At 43.6% G+C, this 20,384-nt stretch overlaps 1 long non-coding RNA gene across 1 annotated transcript in view; it reads right to left on the bottom strand.

Annotated features, from left to right (window-relative positions):
- The window catches only part of LOC145532423 (uncharacterized), a 600,217-nt gene that overhangs the window by 25,871 nt on the left and 553,962 nt on the right, over positions 1–20,384 (bottom strand). The window contains exon 7 of the long non-coding RNA XR_014073225.1: positions 15,833–15,916. This is a non-coding gene — a long non-coding RNA (uncharacterized LOC145532423). The remainder of the gene's footprint in view (positions 1–15,832; positions 15,917–20,384) is intronic.

The following is a 20,384-nucleotide window of genomic DNA, read 5'->3' as shown; positions in this document are numbered from 1 at the left end:
ACCATCTCCTGGGCTTTGCCCAAGTTCATGTCATTGAATCGGCGATGCCGTCCAACAATCTCATCCTCTGTCACCCTCCTCTCCTTCCCTCAATCTTTCCCAGCATCAGGGTCTTTTCCAATGAGTTGGCTCTTCACATCAAGTGACCAAAGTATTGGAGTTCAGCTTCAGCCTCAGCCCTTCCAGTGAATATTTAGAGTTGATTTCCTTTAAGATTGACTGGTTTGATCTCCTTGCTGTCCAAGGGACACTCAAGAGTCTTCTCCAGCACTGCAGTTTGAAAAGCATCAATTCTTCAGGACTCAGCCTTCTTTATGGCCCAGCTCTCGCAACCATACATGACCACCAGAAAGACAGTAGCCAAGGCTAAAGTGATGCCTTTGCTTTGTAACACACTGTCTAGGTTTGTCACAGCTTTCTTGCCAAGAAGCAATCGTCTTTTAATTTTATGGCTGCAGTCACCATCTGAGTGATTTTAGAGCCCAAGAAGAGGAAATCTGTCACTGCTTCCATGTTTTCCCCTTCTATTTGCCTTGAAGTGATGGGACTGGATGCCATGATCTCAGAAATGAAACAAATGAACTTACTTACAAAACCAAAAGAGAGGGACTTAGAGAAAGAACTTACTGCCAGACAGAAGGGATAGTTAGGGAGTTTGGGATGGACAAGTACACACTTCTATACTTAAAATGGATAACCAACACAGTGAACTCTGCGCAGTGTTATGTGCCAGCCTGGATGGGACAGGGGTTTGGGGAGACTAGATACATGCATATGTAAGGCTGAGTCCCTTCACTGTTCACTTGAAACTACCACAAGACTGTTAATCAGCTATACCCCAATACACAACGTTTACGATGTTCAAAAAAAATAAAAAATAAAATAAAAGAAAGCACATCAGGGAACTTATTGGAGAAAGTGAGAATGAATGGTATCGATAAGAAAAAGTGCCAGGCATTAGAGAAGAAGCAATCATCCTGACGTCTCTCCCTGGAAGGCAAAGTGATTAGGAGGAAGCAGACAAGGCAAGCTGGCAGACAGCGTGCTTCCCCAGACCCTCCAAGCCATGTAATTTCAACTTTGATCAGTATTTGATTCAATGGGAGCCTTCTGGGCTTTATACAAAATCACAGGGGAAGTTATGCATGGAATTTAGTAAGGAGGAGAAGGTCACTGAGGCCAGATACGAAGCTGGAGAGCCCTCATTCTCGACAGGAAGCCCACGACCCACAGCTGGAGAAACCCACATGCCCCAGAGAAGACCCAGTGCAGTCACAGTTTTAAAAATAAACAAATAAATAAAAATGTAAACTGTTATGTCAAGAAAGGGACAGATTCCTGGGACGGATGGCTTTATTTCCCACCCTGTCTTTTATAAAAATGTCCCACAGAAAGTGGACAAGGGACTGAATGTGATCTCCGTCTCTTTCCATCATTTGCGTCTTTTCTCCAGGCATGTGAATAATCGCAGTTTATATTCTCATCCCGAGTCGTACAAGCCTGCTCTCACTACAGTGTATTCAGTTTTGATCCCACATTTCTGTGAGGTAGGTATGCTTGATCACAACAGCTTCTCAAATACGGAAGAGGAAGCTGAGGCCCTTGGGGTAGAAGTTACATCATCGGCTCATAGAAAAGTCAGGGACCGATTCTTGGGCCCCTGATTGGAGTACAGCCCACTTCTCACCTCTGAATATGCCTCCCTCCCATTACAGTGACAATTTCACAGTGATCTCTGGCCCGACTAAGGTAAAGAGAAGATTGATCATTTCTGAAATATATCATTCGTAAGGAAATGGAAGGAAACAAGGCATTTGTTCACAGACATGGATGTCTTTCAATGATTCAAGTCAGGAATACAAAAATAAACAAGGAAAGAAAGGATTTTTTTCCCCCTACTGAAAAATAATCAGATTACATCAATGCTTAAAATTGTGGGGGAAACTGTTAAGCGCCATGGGTCAGAGAAACAGGAATACCTGTCTGCTGGAAGAGCCCTGGTGTGAGGGAGATGGGCGGCCGACGGCGCTGGCCTCTCACCGGAGCCTCCCTCGTCTTGCTTTAGCCTTCTGCCCATCGCTCGTCAAAGAGATCAGGCTGAATCCCACTGCAAACCTAGCTGCTGAGAAACTGCCTGTGGACTCCAGACTCCAAATTCATTCTTGACTACCTGTGACTCATCTGGTCTAACTCTTCCTGAGCTAATCCATTGCTTCGCTCACTAACTGATTTCTATTTCATTTTATGGCCTCAGAGTGTATGCATTTGGACGCTTTTCAGCTTAATCCAAATCAATATAAAAGCATTCTGAATTAATTATGTATGCTCAATAAATAATTTCAAAAAATGAACCCCCCTGAAACCAAAAAACAATAGGAATTGCTTTCAAATGAGCATCTTATAAAGACTGGAAAAAGTAAAGCTTTAAGATATTTTTAGCCTCCAAATTAGAACTCAGTCAGAAATTAGGATTTCCGAACACATCATAGGTGAAGATCCTAAGGGTCTCACTCACTTTCTGATATATTCAATTTTGTAGATTTTCAGGACCACGGTATCAACTGTGAAATAGGGGTCTTATCAATGGGGTCCCCACAAGCTTTAAACAGACATTTTTCCACAAGCGTTACAAAAAAGCTCTGTGATGAAGGGGACTTCTAAATCATCTCTTCTGTTGTACTTATAAACTTGAGAGAATTTTTGACAGATCCATGACAGGCAGTGTGTGTCGGTTATTTATCTTTCATTTACAAGTCTTACCCAAACTGCATAAACTAAAGGGAGATTAAGAAGGTCATAGAATTAAAATTATTAGAGCTCTTAACCTCCAAGCACAGCTTGATCAAGGGTTCAAATTATTTCACAAGTATACTCTCAGGGCTTCCACGGAGGCTCAGTGGTAAAGAACCCACCTGCCAATGCAGGAGACATGGGTTTCGGGTTTGATCCCTGGGTCAGGATGATCCCCTGGAGAAGGAAATGGTAACCCACACCAGCATTCTTGCCTGAGAGATCCCACGGACCAGAGGAGCCCAATGGGCTACAGTCCATGGGGATGCAAATGAGTTGGACATGATTTAGTGACTAAACAGCAACAACACTCACTCCCTCTCACACATATTCTTTGTCTCCTTTTTTCTCACTTACACTCCAACATATTGGTTCAAAAGTCAGACTCTTTCCTCAAGGCTGCATTGTGGCTGCAGCAGCTCCAACCATTATATCCTATTCTGTTCCCATCCAGAGGAAAGAATGTCTGTTCTCTTGTAGAAGACTCAGAAAATTCTCGTGGCATCACAATGACTCTGAAAGGTCACATATCCATCTCTAAACCAAGATCCCTGGGGTGTGCATGCACTCACTAAAAATAAAGAGGCACTGATGCACTTTGCAGAAAACGAGGCCTAAAGAGTTACACAGTAAATTTCCCTCCCAGCCTCACTGAGATACAATTGACAAATACTGCATATATTTAAGGCATACGATGTGATGATTTCATGAATTCATATTTGCATATTGTTAAATTATCGCTAAAATGAAGTTCATTAACATATGCATCACCTCACAGAATTTTCCTTTCCTTCCTTTCCTTCCCTTTTCTGGGAACACTCAAGATCGCCCCTCAGTCAGAGGCTTCTAAACACTCCCCAAAGGGTCGAGCAGAGAACCTGGCATCGAGAACAAGGGGCGTTTGTCAAATGAAACGAGGGATACATTTTTTAAAGATCTAAATTAAAAATAAATAAAGTATCAGAACATACATACCTCAGAGATACTGCAAGTTTGGTTCCAGACCACTGAAATCAAGCAAGTATTTCAATAAAGCAAGTCACAGACGTTTTTTGGTTTCCCAGTACATATGTTATCATGATGCTGCAGTCTGTTGAGTGTGCAAGAGCATTATGTCTAAAGAATCAATGCACATACCTTAATTAAAAAATATTTTATTGCCAAAAAATGCTAACCACCGTCTGAGCCTTCAGTTAGTTGCAGTAGTAATATTGAAAAGATCACTGATAACACAGCACCTAACATTTATATAAAATTTTACAATGATGTTGTGTATTAGCTCACTTTGTTTCTTATAACTATACAGTTAGGGTTAGGGTTATGCCCGTTTTATCTATGAATATTAAATGGCCTCAAGGTGGTTGAGTCTCTGGCTTTTCTAAAGACTAAAGAAAACAAAATATACAAACGTTAAGATGGCCCCCAATAATTCTTTTCCTCTAAATTCCATGTCTTTGTGTAGTTCCTTCCCCTTGAATATAAGTGAAACTTGTGACTTGTTTCAATACATGGCAAAGCTAATAAGATGTCACTTTCCTGATTAGATTTCATTATATGGCAAAGATTTCCATTATGGTAAATAATCCGCCTGCCAATGCAGGAGAGGCAGGACATGCGGGTTCAGTCCTTGGGTCACAAAGATCCCCTGGAGAAGGAAATGGCAGCCTCCTCCAGGATTCTTGCCTGGGAAATCCCACGGACAGAGGAGCCTGATTGGCTACAGTCCATGGGGTTTCATAGTCAGACACCACTGTGTGTGAGCGTGTGTGTGTGCCCACACACACACAGGATACACTGCATAAGCCATCTCATGAAGCTGGAGCAAAAGGTTCCCTTTGCTGGCTTGGTCGTGTGAGCAATCAAACTGAGGACGCCCATGTCGCAAGATACCGTAGTGGCTCCTGGGCACTGCAGCTCTGAGGGTGGCTTTTGGCTACAGTCTGCAAGAAAATGGGGACCTTCCTCCTATGGCCGCAATGCAATGCATTCTGCCTAAAACCTGGGGAGCCTGGGGGTGGACCCTCAGTCGAGACTCTGAGGAGGCTGAAGCCTGGCTGACACCTGGTTGCTGTGTGGTGGGATCCTGGCGCAGAGCACCCAGCTAAGCGGCGCAGGAACCAGGAGCTACGGAGGCCAAGAAACGGAGATGGTAAATGAGAGGCCACCTGAGGCGAAGAGCCGACTCACCGGAAAAGACCCTGATGCTGGGAAAGACTGACGGCAAAAGAAGAAGGGGGCAGCAGAGGATGAGATGATTGGATCGCATCACCGACTCAATGGACCTGAGTTTGAGCAAGCTCCAGGAGATGGTGATGGGCAGGGAAGCCTGGCGTGCTGCAGTCCATGGGGTCGCAGAGAGTTGGACACGACTGAGTGACTGAACAACAATAAATGAGTGTCATTTTAAGCCACTAATTTTGTGGTAATTTGTTACACAGCATAGATAACTTACACAGCTACAAAGTCAGTTTTCCTTGCTCAATACCATCACAGACTTTGCCATGGAAACATGGATAGCCTCGTTAAGGACTCAAGCCTCCTACACAGTAAACAAGGATGAACCACTTTATTTTGTCAAGTTGGCAAAAATGTCTGCTGACTGTGGATGCTCAGCAAAAACAGAGATATACACAGCCTAGAGCAACAAGATTAGACAAAAAACAGCCATTTTATCCAGTACAACTTCATTAATCATTGCTGACTGCTTACAAATCAGTGTCAAACTCTTTATCTACACAAACAAAATTGGTTTGCCTATCTTTGCTCATTGAGAGATAAAGAAATGAACTAAGACTGTCCAGTGTGGATTTCACCGTATTTGGTAGGTCTGTCTTCAATACTCTGACTTAAACATAGGGTTGCTGCACCTCCAGATACATTTTATGGGAGACGACGGTGAGAGGATGCGTTAAGGTCATCGCAGTCCATCTTTCAGAGCAAGTCAGAGGGTGGGCCACCAAGACCACCAGGCTGGTCTGCAAACTAGCTGCATCGGCGACATTCTGAAGCTTGTTTGAGGCAAAATTGTGAGCTCTGCTCTAAAATGACTGGATCAGGACGTGCGCGTGAGCAGGATTCCTTGCTGACCTGTGTTCACATTAATTTATTAAATTTGAGAAATACCGCCCTGAGAGCCTGCGATGCTCATCAGGGGATCTGCTGAGCCCATCGAGACGTTCTGGGCGCCTGAACAGTGGTTTGAAAACAGCCCCACGTCGGTTACCTGGTTCGTGTTGATCATTTGCTGTTGACCTGCTTTCCTATGCAGTGTGTTCCAGGCAGAGGAGCAGGTCCAAAGGTGAACGAGACTCTTGAGCAACTGAGAGGGAGGCAGCTTGTATGAAACAGGGCGCATCGCGTGGACGAGACTTTGGCGGGTGCCGAGCGATTTTCTGAACCTGAGGCCTCAGCCAGCACCCAGATCCGCAGTCTTGGGAAGCCTATAATAAACAAGCGCTCTGGCCTCACCTCAGACACTTGAGACCAGAATCTCTGGGTGTGGGTCTTGGGTGAGAGGATTTTTCAAAGCTCCTCACACAGCTGCTCAGGTTTGGGTACCACAATCTGGCATCGGGGGTGTCAGATGGGAGTCTCTCAATCCAAGGTAGCGATCCAGCAATGACAGTCAACAGGCTAGATCTGGCCCCATGCCTGTGTCTGTAAATAAAGCTTTACTGGAACACAGTTATAGACAGTTTTTTGTTGCTTATAGCCACAGTAGCATGGACAGTAGACCTGAAATATTTACCATCTGGCCCTTAAAGAAACGCTTTTACAACTCTGAGGTAAGCTCATACAGTGGCTGTTAAGAAGAATTTTCTAAGGGAAAAAAAAACCCATCCAAGAGAAACTGAATTTTTGCTTCCTCAGTCTTAACAGGTAGAGGATTGTGAATTTTAGCGAGTTTGTGTGTGTGAGTTCACATACTGAGATTGAGGTATAATTATTTTGTTTTGTTTTGCCAGGAATTCTAGAGAATATAGCCTATCCTGTGAAGAAAAAAAAAAGTGATATTCTATCCTGCAACTAATCACAAGTCCCACCTACTTGCTTCAAACAAAGCATTTAAAAATAAGAATCGGCATTTTAAAAAAATGGATGGGTGGTTTCTATTTTTTAAAGCAAGAAGAAAAAGAAGAGCATGTGTTGCATGAAACGGTGCAGAAACAATTCACCTCTTGAAACCGCGTGCCTTCAGGAGAACCTCGGCAAAAGTGCCATCTACATTTTCATAAAAAATTGTTACTTATTTTGGGGGATTCTGCAAATCAAGTTCTTTTTTTTCCTTTCCTATTGGCTCCCCTCTCCCATAACTTTACCTGGGGTCTACCTTTTAATACCCATCTGCTCTACCAAGAGAGTGTCTTCCTTTGAAGGAACTTGGGCCCAGCTGGATGGGTACATCTATGCTGACTTTCTGTCCATCTTTCCTTCTAAAGAGTCAAGTGTCATTTACGGAACCTTTTCAAGCTTTCCTTAAGCAATGCCAATAATGACCTTCTGTGGATGTCTGAGAATTAATCAGAAGCATTACACATCATCAGTTACAATGCTGGGTACAACGGCCACTTTCGCTGTTCGAGGGGAGAGGGTTTCTCTAACGTTCCTCCTTTGGGATTGTCTCTCAGCTTCTCTCCTGTTGACACTGAGGGTGAGATCACGGTGGCGGAGCTCCTCTGCATGCGGTAGGACGCTGAGCAGCATCTCTGCCTTCTTTGGCTTCCCTGGTGGCTCAGCGGTAAAGACTCTGCCTACAATGCAGGAGCTCCAGGAAACGTGGACTGGGTCAGGAAGATCCCCTGGAGGAGGGTACGGCAACCCCGTCCGGTAGTCTTGCCTGGAGAATCTCACGGACAGAGGAGCCTGGCGGGCTCCAGCCTACGGGGCCGCAAAGAGTCGGACACAAATGAAGCAACTTGGTACGGCAGGACCACCTTCTGCCTTGATTCCCTGGTGGCTCAGCGGTCAATAATCCGCCTGTCAATGCAGGAGAGGCAAGAGACGCTGGTTTGATCCCTGGGTCATGAAGATCCCCTGGAGAAGGAAATGGCAACCGCCTCCAGTATTCTTGCCTGGAGAATCTCACGGACAGAGGAGCCTTGAGGGCTACGGTGCACGGGGCCGCAAAGAGTCGGACGTGACTGAGCGTGAGCGTGCACACAGGCTACCTTCTCCCCACTTGATGCCAGTACCACCTGCCCCCCCCTCAGTTGTGACAACCAAAACTGTCCTCAGAGTATGTGAAATGTCCCTGCAGGAAGAGTCATTCCTCATTAACGATCGCTGCTCTAAGGAGAGAAACCCAGCACTTCTTTATGGGTATATATGTCCCAAGACGTATATATGCTTATATGCATGTACGTGTGTGTTTGTACGGGTTGTTGAGGAAACATCTTAGTTGCATTTTTTAAGTTCACTTCTACGAATGTTAATGAGTTGCCTGCTTTGCAGTCCGTATTTTTATTCCACATTTTCTTTTATGAAAAGGCTAGATGGACTTCATCTGGTTTCTTCACATCAGACAGGGTAATGCTGAGCATCTGTCTGCCAAAAAGCATCACATTGCAAGTTGGATGGTCTTCCCATTTCTCACTCAATCCACCTGCTCTTGGTTTGCAACATTAGGAAGCAGCTGATGTGGTCAGCATGTCATCAGTGATTTTCAATAAAACTTTATAGATTCAAGACTGTTCCCCAGCTATCAACATATCCAGCATGTAAAAGTCATTTCAATCCAGAAGAAAACTGGACACGTCTCAAAGTCTACAACCCAAGACCACGTGGTAGGAACTCTACCGCGCATTCCAGTCCAAAGTTCTGGGATGTAACGACTCCAGCCTCTGTGTTTATAACCACAATGTCCCCCCACATTCTGTGCTGTATCACTCTCCTGTATGCCACACACTGGACCCCAAGAAGTGCCAAATATGTCCAATAGCCTGGATCAAAAAGATGGAAATTATCCAGAAGGCACGGGTTCTTTTCAGCTGAATGGTGGGGTCATTCTACTTTAATTTTACAACATGCTTTAAGTTGTAAATACTTTTTTTTTAATTTAATTGGAGGATCACTGCCGGACAACATTGTGTTGCCTTCTGCCACACAGCAACGTGGATGAGCCCTAAGTATGCCCCTCCCTCCTGAACCTCCCCTCCACCCCCGCCCTTTTTGGTAGTTGCAGAGCACCGCCTTGGGCTCCCAGCGTCAGGCAGCAAACCCCGCTGGCTGTCTATTTTACACACGGGGGTCGGGGGTGTACATGTCCCCTGCTCCTCTCTCCACGCACCCCTCCCTCTCTGTGCCCAAAGTCTGTTCTCTGCGTCTGCATCTCCATTCTTGTCCTGCAGATAAGCTCGTCAGTACCATTTTACTAGATTCCATGTGTATGTGTTAATATACTGTAGTTGTTTTTCTCCTTCTGATTGAAATTGTAAATACTTTTCTTTGCACCCATCTCTACACTTTAAATTTCCTTTGAGCTCTTTTCCTGCTCAGGGATACAGTGTTCCCAGCCGGGTATTATCCCTAACTCTAACGTGCTCTCCTGCCTTCTAGGATGGACACATCTGTCTTCCCTTCCCGCCCCCTGCCCCCATCCAAGCAGGCATTCATATGCTTCCTCTCATTTTTTGCTCTTGTTACCTACAGCAGGCACTGTGAACTCTGCCAAATTAAACGCAGCACTGCAGATGTTAGAGTTTATGAGGTTTAGGGCAACAATTCATCTTTTCCTCCCCCCTGGTGCTGTCACCACTGCCCTCCAATTCTCCACCCTTCAAAATTAGGGGCAGAGAAGATGAGCAGCTGCTTTTCCTGATGCTCTGAATAATTCATGCCAGTTTAGCTTCAGCTTGGTGATATCAGTGGCCTTGTTTAATACCGAGGGGAAGGAAGGGCCTCTTGAGATTTTTCCAAAGCATGAATTTAAAAGGAATAAGATTTTTTAAGTCTCCAGATTCTTCTGACTTTTTCTCCAATGCAAATAAAATACAGCAAAAATTAAATTGACAATGGAGCTTTCATTCTTTGCAATATTCTTCTTCAAGATGAAATTAATCAAGCACATTTATTTACATTTAGTTTAGGAACTATGCCATCCAGCCAATAACATGTATTGAGTATTTCCTATGCTGCAGGCATCTTGCTGGGCAGCTGGGGGCTGGGGGTGGGAGACGCACACATCCCCCTCACCCAGGGAGCCTACCTGCTAGAGGAGGAGACTGATCCACATCAGCAGACCTACCGACAAGCATCTGCAAGACAGCAGACATCCTTTGCTATCACCGTGGACCCACTGCATTAATTGATCTTACGAAGCTTATACTTAAGGGCTGTGCGCCAGAGACTGCTGGATAGTGAGGAAACTGACAGGGAGGCGGCCTTGACGGAGCTACAGTCAGTGCAGGACCGAGACGTTAATCATCCGTACGCACAAAAAGCCACCATCTGAGATGAGTGCAATCAAAGAAAGGTCCCCAGCAAGAGTACTTTCCAGGAGTTCTCACACATCCGTTTATCCGTTCATTCCTTCATCTGAGTCTGTATGTGCGTTTCCGTCTCCGTGCTAGGCACTTAGATTTCAGTGTTGGCTGCGGCTGGATGGGCTCCCTGACCTCACAGGACTGCAGTCACGTGGAGGAGTGAAAAATTAAAGAAGCAAAGACAAAGATGCTCATGTACTTAAAACTGTGCTAAGTTCTGGGTCAAGGTTGTAAACAGGAAACACGCTAGACTTTTTACATGAGTTATCGTATGTAGTGCTCATAACTGCCCTTTCTATGTGATTAACTTTTTTACACATGTTGGCACAGTGGAAAAACAATCTTCCCTCCAATGCAGGAGACCCGAGAGATGCAGCTTCGATCCCTGGGTCAGGAAGACTCCCTGGAGTAGGAAATGGCAACCCACTCCAGTATTCTTGCCTGGAAAATTCCATGGTCAGAGGAGCCTGACGGGCTACAGTCCATAAGGTGGCAAAGAGTCGGACACGACTGAGCAACTGAGCTGCACACGGGCAAAACCTGAGTCTCACAGTTATTTTAAGGACATAGGACTGATAAACCCCATTGAGGCGCCACCATCCATGGGTTCCCATTGCTTTAGGATAAAACTCGATCTCTGACTATTTACAAAGTCCTGAATGAACCACCCTTGTGTTGAAGATAGACTGGGGGATAAGCACGAGGCTGTTGGCCATTACACACAAGGCCAAGACTGAAAGCAAAAATCAATAATACATTGAGTCCTTGACCTCCACCACTCTGTGCTTCTAAAAAGAACCCATTCGGCTCTAAAATATTACAAAGCTTGACTCTAGTATAAGGTGACTTCCTATATTTTTTCATGTTTATGTTCTTTGCTCAGATTTTCTCATGTTTATCTCGGGTTTAGCAGCGTGGCTCCTGAACAGCTGCCAGATGCTGTTCTATACCTCTGGCCAGATTTCACTCTAACTAGTGTCAACTCTGCATAAGAAAGGAGTTCAGAAATCAGGATTTCCTTTCCTGCCAAGAATCCCTAGGAACCCTGATCCCAATATATTGTAGACATGTTTTCCCTTAATTTTACCAAATTTAGCTTCTAAGTCTAACCAGGTGGCACTAGTGGTAAAGAACCTGCCTGCCAATGAAGGAGACACAAGAGATACGAGTTCGATCCCTGGGTCAGGAGGACGTCCTGGAGAAGGAAATGGCAGCCCATGCCAGTACTCTTGTCTGGAGAATCCCATGGACAGAGGAGCCTGGCAGGCTACGGTCGATGGGCTTTCAAAGAGTCAGACATGACTGAAGCGACAGCGTGCACCCATGCAGCTTCTACGGCATGTGCTTGGTTAATGAGTGGTGGGGTTTTGTGCAACAAAAATCAAAATGGAACACCATGCTTTTGGAATAAAAACTTGACATTTTTATCTAGATGAGGAAAAAAAGTGAATTTGGGAATATTTCGGCTACTTAGTAATACTGAGAGTGACCTATAAAGCTAAACTAGAGGGGCAACGTATGTCTGAAACTAGACAAAAAATTTCTCCCATGAGATCTATTTGGATTTCTTTTCCCTTAATGCCCAGTTACAGCACTGGGCAGTCATGTTCCATGAGTCTGTTTCATGTCACTGGTGTCAGAGTAGCTGGCATTAAACATGATAATCGGGTTCAGGATCTATGATTTTGAGTTTTTCATGCCTACAGTGTCCTTAAAATTAATCTGTTGAATGTACAATTATTTTAAATATCCTTTTCAGTTAGAAATCATTTCTAAAAGATAATTTTACATTAAAATATGACTCCTTATTCCTTTAATTCTTAAAGTTTAAGCTCATTTAATATAGTGGAAAAGGAAATGGCAACCCACTCCAGTATTCTTGCCTGGAGAATCCCGTGGACAGGGGAGCCTGGTGGGCTGCTGTCCATGGGGTCCCACAGAGTCGGACACGACTGAAGTGACTTAGCATGCAATATACAAAGGTTGAATAAATTCTCTAGGTAATATATGGATGCTAATTAAAATTCTATGTCTACCTTCAGTGGAGACACCATATCAATATGTTTGTTTCCTTTGAAGCAAACCATGTTAAAAATGTGACTTTAAATTTATTATCAAGTATCTGTTGAGGAACTATTACATTTTTGTTCATTCTTTTGTTTTTTGAACAGGAAAAGAAACAAAAATTTTACTCAAAAGATATTATGGTGTATTGGGATCACAGTGCATTGGGAAAAAATTTAAGCAGATAATTAAAATCAAGTGTGATTGCATTTGTCTTAGATTTTTTCTCTGCAAAGAAAATCTCATTATTAAAATCCCTGTAAGGAAAAAACAGTTTTTTTTAAAAAAAAAAAAACAACAAAAGCTTTGTGTAGATGGAATTTTAAAATCCTTTAACTCCCAGCTTTATTTTTTTTCCCATGAAAATTATTGTTTTCTAATACTCCTTGTGAATAATTTGGCTCCCATATTGAGAGGAGAATCATGATGTAATTAAAAGCATGGACTCAGAGACTCCTGTCTGGCCTCAATTCCATTTCTGCCACCCTCTAGCTGCAACTTTGGACAAGTTCCTGAGACATTTTGTGCCTCCGTTATCCCATCTGTAAAATGAGATAATCATCATAGCTATTATTATCAAGTTACTAAAAGGCTTAAATGAACTCCTAATTGTGAAGTGCTTCGAGTACTGTTTTGTGTATCACAGACACTCGAGAAGGGTTGTTCAGCTTTATTATTGGAGAGGAGGGCGGCAGAGGATGAGACGGTTTAGGTAGAATCACCAACTCAGTGGACACGAACTGGAGCAAACTCCTGGAGGCCGTGGAGGGCAGTGGTGTCTGGCGTGCTGCAGTCCACGGGGTCGCAAACAGTCGGACACAACAGCAACCAATTGTTAACATCATTTCACAGCAAGAGACTATTTCCTATATTTTATATTGCTTTTAATTTTACACAATACTTTTCCATTTCTTATCCAAATTGACCCTAAAACCACCGGCTAAGATGGGGAAGGCAATGCTGCCCACTATAGATGAGAAGCCTGTATCTGAGAGTTTGAGACTCTTCAAGTTTACTTCATGGCACAGGAATCCTTGTTCTCTCACCCTCTCCCCACCGCCGTGCTTGGCTGGGAGTCCAAGTGGGCTTGATCTTTCCTGGTCACTGGGTCTTCATTTGATACCTCTCTTCAGTTCTTTCACAAGAAATAGACTGACCAATGATTCTGGGGAAAGTTAAAAACCACCTTGTAGTTGTAAGTTGGAGAAAGAATTTCTGTTCACAAATCCAGAGGAGATAGCTTGATCTTTCTCTGAAGCCATTAGATAATACTTGTAATGACATAAAATTAGAATGAGGTCTGATGTGTCCAACCGGGGCCACTCTCAGGTAATTCTCACTGAGGAGAGTAATTGTGTGTTTTCTATAAATCACCCAGCCCCCCTACCCTAGAGGGACAGAGCTCACGAGAAGGCTGCAAGCCTTGCAGGACGGCCGCAGGCTGCACTGTGAGTGGGGGTGATATCTTAACACTCTGTCCCCACCTCGGTCATCAGGCAGCTCCCCTCTGCGCTGAAGGCTGATAAATAAGTATTTGAATGAATTAGTCATAGCATTGCTTTAGGACTTGAATTCATGGATTTAACTAAGCATTATATGTTAAAACATATGGTATGTAGGCACTGAAAATGTCTACTTCTTCCTTTCTTTGCAAATAAATATAATAGTACTGTACCATTTCAAGCAAATATGCATTTTTTTTCACTTAATAATAAAATTGTTCACTGAATGACTAAAACTCTTTGCTGATCGAGTATATGTCCTGGAGATACGGTTCTATTTGAGTGCAAAGGAAGCTGAGTAACCTTGTAATTATTTTTTTTCCTTGTAATTATTATAATATTGTTTTCTATCAACAGAATCAGAAAGTTATTGAGTAGGTCGTGGCTAGCAGTTAGTGGCTAGGGGTTAGTAACCAAACTGAAGGCCACACTGCTCCAGCCTACTAGTATATGCAGGAATAAGACTACTATGTAGCTAGATATTTTTAAGGGAATCCAAATCAGTAGATTATTATGTGAAGTTTCTAGATTGTTAAATATTGATCATAAAATAAATTTAAGGTAACACACCAGGCATCTGCTTCTTGCCAAGTAGATTTATAATAGGAATTGTATTTACTACCCCCTAGCAAAACACTACACAAGATACTTAAAAGAATGGACACAGTAATGAAGGACAATGATCCCGAGAGGTAGGTAACACAGGAGAAAATCCATAAAAGAAGAAACTGATAAATTTGACTTCACCACAATTTAAACCTTCTGCTCTTCAAAAGACAATGTTAAGAGAATGAAAAGACTGGAAGACAATATTTGTAGAGCACGTATCTGGTAAAGCACTTGTGTTCAGAATATATAAAGAACTCCCCAAACTCAATAATGACAAATATTACATAGTATCACTTACATGTGGAATCTAAAAAATTGACACAAATGTCTGTATTAATATTTACAAAACAGAAATAGACTCACAGGCATAGAAAACAAACTCATGGTTAATAAGGGCAAAGGGGGTAGGGATAACTTAGGAGTTTAGGATTAACATACACATACTACTATATATAAAATAAACAACAAGGACCTACTGTATAGCACAGGGAAGTACAGTCAATATTTTGCAATAATTTATATGGGAAAAGAATCTGAAAAGTCACATATATATGGCTCTTCACTGTACACCTGAAACTAACACAACATTGTAAATAAACTATACTTCAGTTTTAAAAAATAACTCAATAAGGTAACACTCAATAAAAAAATCAACAAAATATTTGAATGGACTTCACCAAAGAAGATACACAGATGGCAAATTAACACATCAAAAGAAGTTCAACATTATTAACCAGTAGTGAAATGCAAATTAAAACCCTGATGAGACACTATTACAACACATTAAAATGGCTTGAATTAAAAAGACTGGCAATACCAAATGATGGTAGACACGTGAAGAAGTTAGGATGTGAAGAAAATGGTGGTTGGAAATTAAAAATATTGCAGCCACTTTAGAAACACAGTTTGGCAATTTCTTAAAAACCTAAATATTTACTTCTCTTATGAGCTAGCCATGCCACGTGTAGGTATTTACTGAGGAGAGAAAAATGCATTGTCCATACAGAGATGTATACCCAAATATTCATAGAAACTGTATCTGCAGTGGACCCAAATGAAAAAACCCAAATACCCATCTATTGATGGATAAATGTATGGATATGTTTAAACATATGTATATACATATGGCATGTGGATAAACACTGTGGTATGTCTATACAATGGAAGACTAGTCCACAAAAAAGGGATGAATTACTAATATCTACTATATCATGGATTTCAAAATAATTATGTTCAGTAAAGGAAAACAAATCAAAAGATTATATTCTCTATGAATCTTTTTTATAAATCTCTAGAACATGTAAACTAATCTGTCAATCTGGGCTGCTATAACAGAAATGCCATAGGCTGGTATTGTCTTAGGAACAATAGAAATTTATTTCTTACCTTTCTGGAGTCTGGGAAGATCAAGGTTAAGATTTCACGTCTGGCGAGAGCCTGCTTTCTGGTTCATAGATGCCATGTCCTCACCTGGGGGAAGGGATGAGGGTCATCTCTGCAGCCTCTTTTTTAAGAGCACTAATCCGATTCATGAGGGCTCCACCCTCATGGCCTAATCACCCCTCAAAGACCCCACCTCCTAATACCATCACGTTGGGGGTTAGGGTTCAATCGATGAATTTGGGGGGGACAGAGACACTTAGTCTACTGCAGAATCTCTAGTGACAGAAGGAAGATTGGGGTACACAGGGATAGCGTAGGGCAGAGAGAGGCAGGAGGGAGGAAATGCCGAAGGGTATGAGGGTACACGTGAACCTCCCCGGTGGCTCAGATGGGAAAGAACCTGCCTGCAGTGCAGGAGACAGGGGTTCAATCCCTGGGTCAGGAAGATCCCCTGGAGAGGGAATGACAAGCCACTCCAGTATCCTTGCCTGGGAAATCCCATGGACAGAGGAGCCTGGAGGGCTACAGTCCACGGGGTCACAACGAGTCGACACGCCTGAGTGACTAATACTTTCACTTTTTTTTTTCATGAGGATATATTTAGGGATAATGGATACGTTCACCATCTTGTTAGTGGTGATCATTCAGTGGGTGTATATGTACAAAAAATTGTATAAAACTATACTTTTTAAATATGTTTGGAATTAAATGTCAATTATATCTCAGTAAAGCTATTAGAAAACAAAACCATAACCCGGATTTTAGAAGGTAAACGCCAGGCTGGCAACACACAGGGACTCTGGGCCACGAGTCTGCAGACTCTGATCTATGTTTATGACTGCTTTCAGGAAAATACACACAGCCCTGAACACCTACACTCAATTACAAGATGAAATGTTTGCTAAACGGGGCTCCGTTGCTGGCAACTTTCAAACAAAGCAAGTACCACTTCCAACTCTTTTCTTGAATAATCCAAACCAACTCTTTCTGAATGGTTTGATGGCTGCTGAGCAAAATTTCTGATTCAAGTCCAGAATCTCTTAAGAGCAAAAGATGGCATTCGAGGCAGAACTTGCTTTCTTTTTGATGTTCACACATAATTCCTCTTCACAGCAGCAGGAATTAAGGGTTTAATAGCACCCTGAATCTCTGCTGACAAAGTCCCTTCCCAAACCTCACTTGCCTCACACAACAGACTCTCAACGACGCCGAGCTATTGTTCCCCAAAGCACCGTGCAGACCTCTTTCTGAAAGACTCCGCAGTACGCGACGGGAATGGAGAGTTCCCTTAGAGCGGGTTTCAGAAATGTAGGAGGTAGAATAAAAAGTCTTAAATCCGCATTTAGGCACTTAGTGAGAGCATCTATGCGTAACGATGGATCGAACGAGCTGGGCAGAATGAACAGAACTTGTACTTTCTCCCTCTGCTCCCTTAACCCCTCTCTGTGCAGCTCCCTTTTCCACACGGACGTCTTCAGAAAGACGCGTGCTTTTTCACGGTCTTCCGTTCAGAAGAACGGTCGTTTTGGTAACTGAGAAGACCCCGCCAATGGAAACACCGCTCTTCCCAGCGCTGTCCCACTGTCCGTCCCCACCGACCTCGGGCTGGCCCCCCCACCTCCCCATTGGCCCAGCGGAGCGCCCGGGGCTCGGGGCTCGGAACGCGGGGGAGGCAGCAGAGGAGGGCCTGCCTGGGGGCCAGCGGTGGCCCGGCCGTGGACCGCCTCGGCGGAGCCGTTTCTGCCCTTTCCCTCACGCGGGGAGCATTCTCGAGAGCGGCCCTGTGGGGGTCTCCAGCTAGCTCCCCCACAAACAGCAGCGCCTTCTCCCTCGTCAGCTGGACGTCCAGATGCCGCCTCTCTGCAGGGGCTTCTCGGGGGTCTCCTTTACAGCCCTAGGTCACTGCCTTCAGACAGTCAAGGCTGGTCCATGAGAAGCGTGCCCTCCTGTTCTGAGCCCAGGGGAGGTTCACACGGCTTGCAGGACAGCCCCTCTCTGCTCAGCGAAGCTCTCCGCCCCTGGGCTTCCCTTCATTCAGCATCAGATGCTGATCCCTATGTCCCCAAAGTCTAGTTCTCAATGTGGTTCTCTTAAAAATCTCTCAGCTGGATAGAGGTCAAGAACTCGCCTGCCAATGCAGGAGACCCAGGCTTGATCCCTGGGTCGGGAAGGTCCCCTAGAAAAAGGAATGGCTACCCACTGCAGTATTCTCGCCCGGAGAGTCCCGTGGACAGAGGGGCCTGGCGGGCCACAGTCCACGGGCTCGCAAAGAGTCGGACATGACTGAGTGACTAACACTATCACGGGCTGCTGCTGGCGGTGCCCCAGAGTCGTAACCTCTTGGCAAACCCTGTACAGCTGGTGGAACCCTGAGAGCGTTTGTTTCCTCTTGTCCGTTTCTGAGCTTTGGAAAACAACGGGAAGGTAACGGAAGGCAAAGAAAAAGTCATGTTAAATTTCATAAGCTTACATAGAAAGAAGGGCAGGCACAAAGTGAATGCTGTAATTGCAGCCGGCCGATAGCTTATCTGTCTTTTCTCCATGATCCAGGGATGAGATCACACTCCAGTTTTCAGCTGAAAATTAATTCCATGAAAATCTACTTTATGAAAAGTTTTGCGAATTTTCTTGAATTACAATCAATACAAAAATGTGTGGAAACGTGACTCGGAATAACTTGAACTCAATACCTCAGTGATTATAACCTTATTTTAAATTGTTTAAAACATGCAAGCTAATCATTTAAATTATCTAAAATTCTTTGCGCTAAAATATCTAAATGTTTAAAAGGAAAGTAGGTTGGGGGTGACAGTGTTTTATTTAAATTAAATAAATAATTGCCCCAATTCTTTAAGGTTTGGGGAGCTTGGGTTAATTTTCACTGCCTGTTTAAAATGGGATAAGTTCAAAGAATGTGGAACTAGGTTGGATATTTGCTAAGCTGCCACTTATCTCTATTACCTTATGATTCTATCTTTGCTATTTTTAAATGACAATATCCAGGCTTAAAACAAATATAAAAATGAGTATAAATGTAAAAAGCACTCCTCTTTCCATCACAGTCAGATCTTGATACCACACCTCAAAGGGAACTATTGTGAACAGCTTAGTTCTTTAATCTACACACACGCATACACACAAACAAATGAATATCCAGTGGCACACAAGCATACACAGTGCTTGCCTGCTTGCTTTTACCAGATCAATAAATAGATAAAGCAGGGGGATTCGTCTAAGTAAACTCCGTAACAGCTTTCCGGGTTTGCGTTGTCCTGTCATTTCCTTCCATACCTCATGGCTCTGCTTTAGCAGAGACATGCATGATCCGTATTTCTTTTTAAGGTGGTTAATACTCTAATACCTACTGGGGGAATTCATTTAATCATCTGGTCTTGCTGGTCTTTCAGGCAGCTTTGGGGGCTTTGTTGTTTTTCCAAGGTTTTGCCACAATTATTAATGTGCTGTGCTGTGCTCAGTCACTCAGTCGTGTCCGACTCTCTGTGACCCCATGGACTATAGCCTTCCAGGCACCTCTGTCCATGGGATTCTCCAGGCAAAAGTAGGTTGCCACGCCCTCCTCCAAGGGATCTTCCCGACACAGAGATCGAACCCCACTCTCCTGCACTGCAGGTGGATTCTTTACCAGCTGAGCCACCAGGGAAGCCCAAGAATACTGGAGTGGGTAGCCTATGCCTTCTCCAGCAGATCTTCCTGACCCAGGAATTAAACCAGGGTCTCCTGCACTGCAGGCGGATTCTTTACCAGGTGAGCTACCAGAGAAGCCCAAATGTCAATAATAAGACTTAAAAGTCTGTATGTGACATTTTCTTGTTCAGAGCTCCCATTACTCTTGCTTATATTTAAAAAAATAGAAAATGCCGACATTAAGACCAGTGATTAACTCAAGGGTGAGGAGAGGGGGCTGCACAGGAGTGGGTTTTGATATCTCTGGCCATGATTAGGCAAGTGCAGTAAATGAAACATAACCAGAACTCCTTCCCCGTGGGGGTAACAGTCTGCCCTCTGCTCAGACTTATCCAGAGATACTGCGTTCTAAGTACCAGATGGTCTATGATGCTGCAGCTTTATTTTATGATTTTCAAAGGTTAGAAAGAATCAGACACTCCAGGCTGCTTCTCGCCGTACATGAAAGATGCTACTACCTTTCCATGGTCCCAGTGAGGGCCACCTGACCTTCGGTCCCTCTGAACGTCCTAGGGAGATCCCTCAGTCCTTGGGAGAGGGCCAGCGTGCCTTTCTGTCTATGTTCATTTGGGAAAATATGCTCTTTATTAATCCAGACACGGTGCTCAGGCAAATGGAATGAGCAAAAAGGGACCACGAGGTCCATTACAATCAGAATCTTCCGTGTATGTAGATAAGATAAAATGGATTACATTATCTGAATGTGTACATTAACTGTTCATTTTTTATACAGATAGTCTTGTTTAATAAGTAATGGCACCTTAGTCCATTAAGTTTCACAGCTAATATGTCCCTCCTCCCTCTGAATCTTGTTTAAAGAAAAAACATTTGGTTGGGTAATGTGCAGGAT

Source organism: Giraffa tippelskirchi, chromosome 13, assembly GCF_054371585.1.
Source record: "Giraffa tippelskirchi isolate mGirTip1 chromosome 13, T2T-mGirTip1v1.2.pri, whole genome shotgun sequence".
Taxonomy (NCBI): Eukaryota; Metazoa; Chordata; class Mammalia; order Artiodactyla; family Giraffidae; genus Giraffa; species Giraffa tippelskirchi.
The sequence above is the reverse complement of the archived record's forward strand: the minus strand, read 5'-3'. Positions and strand labels throughout refer to the sequence as shown.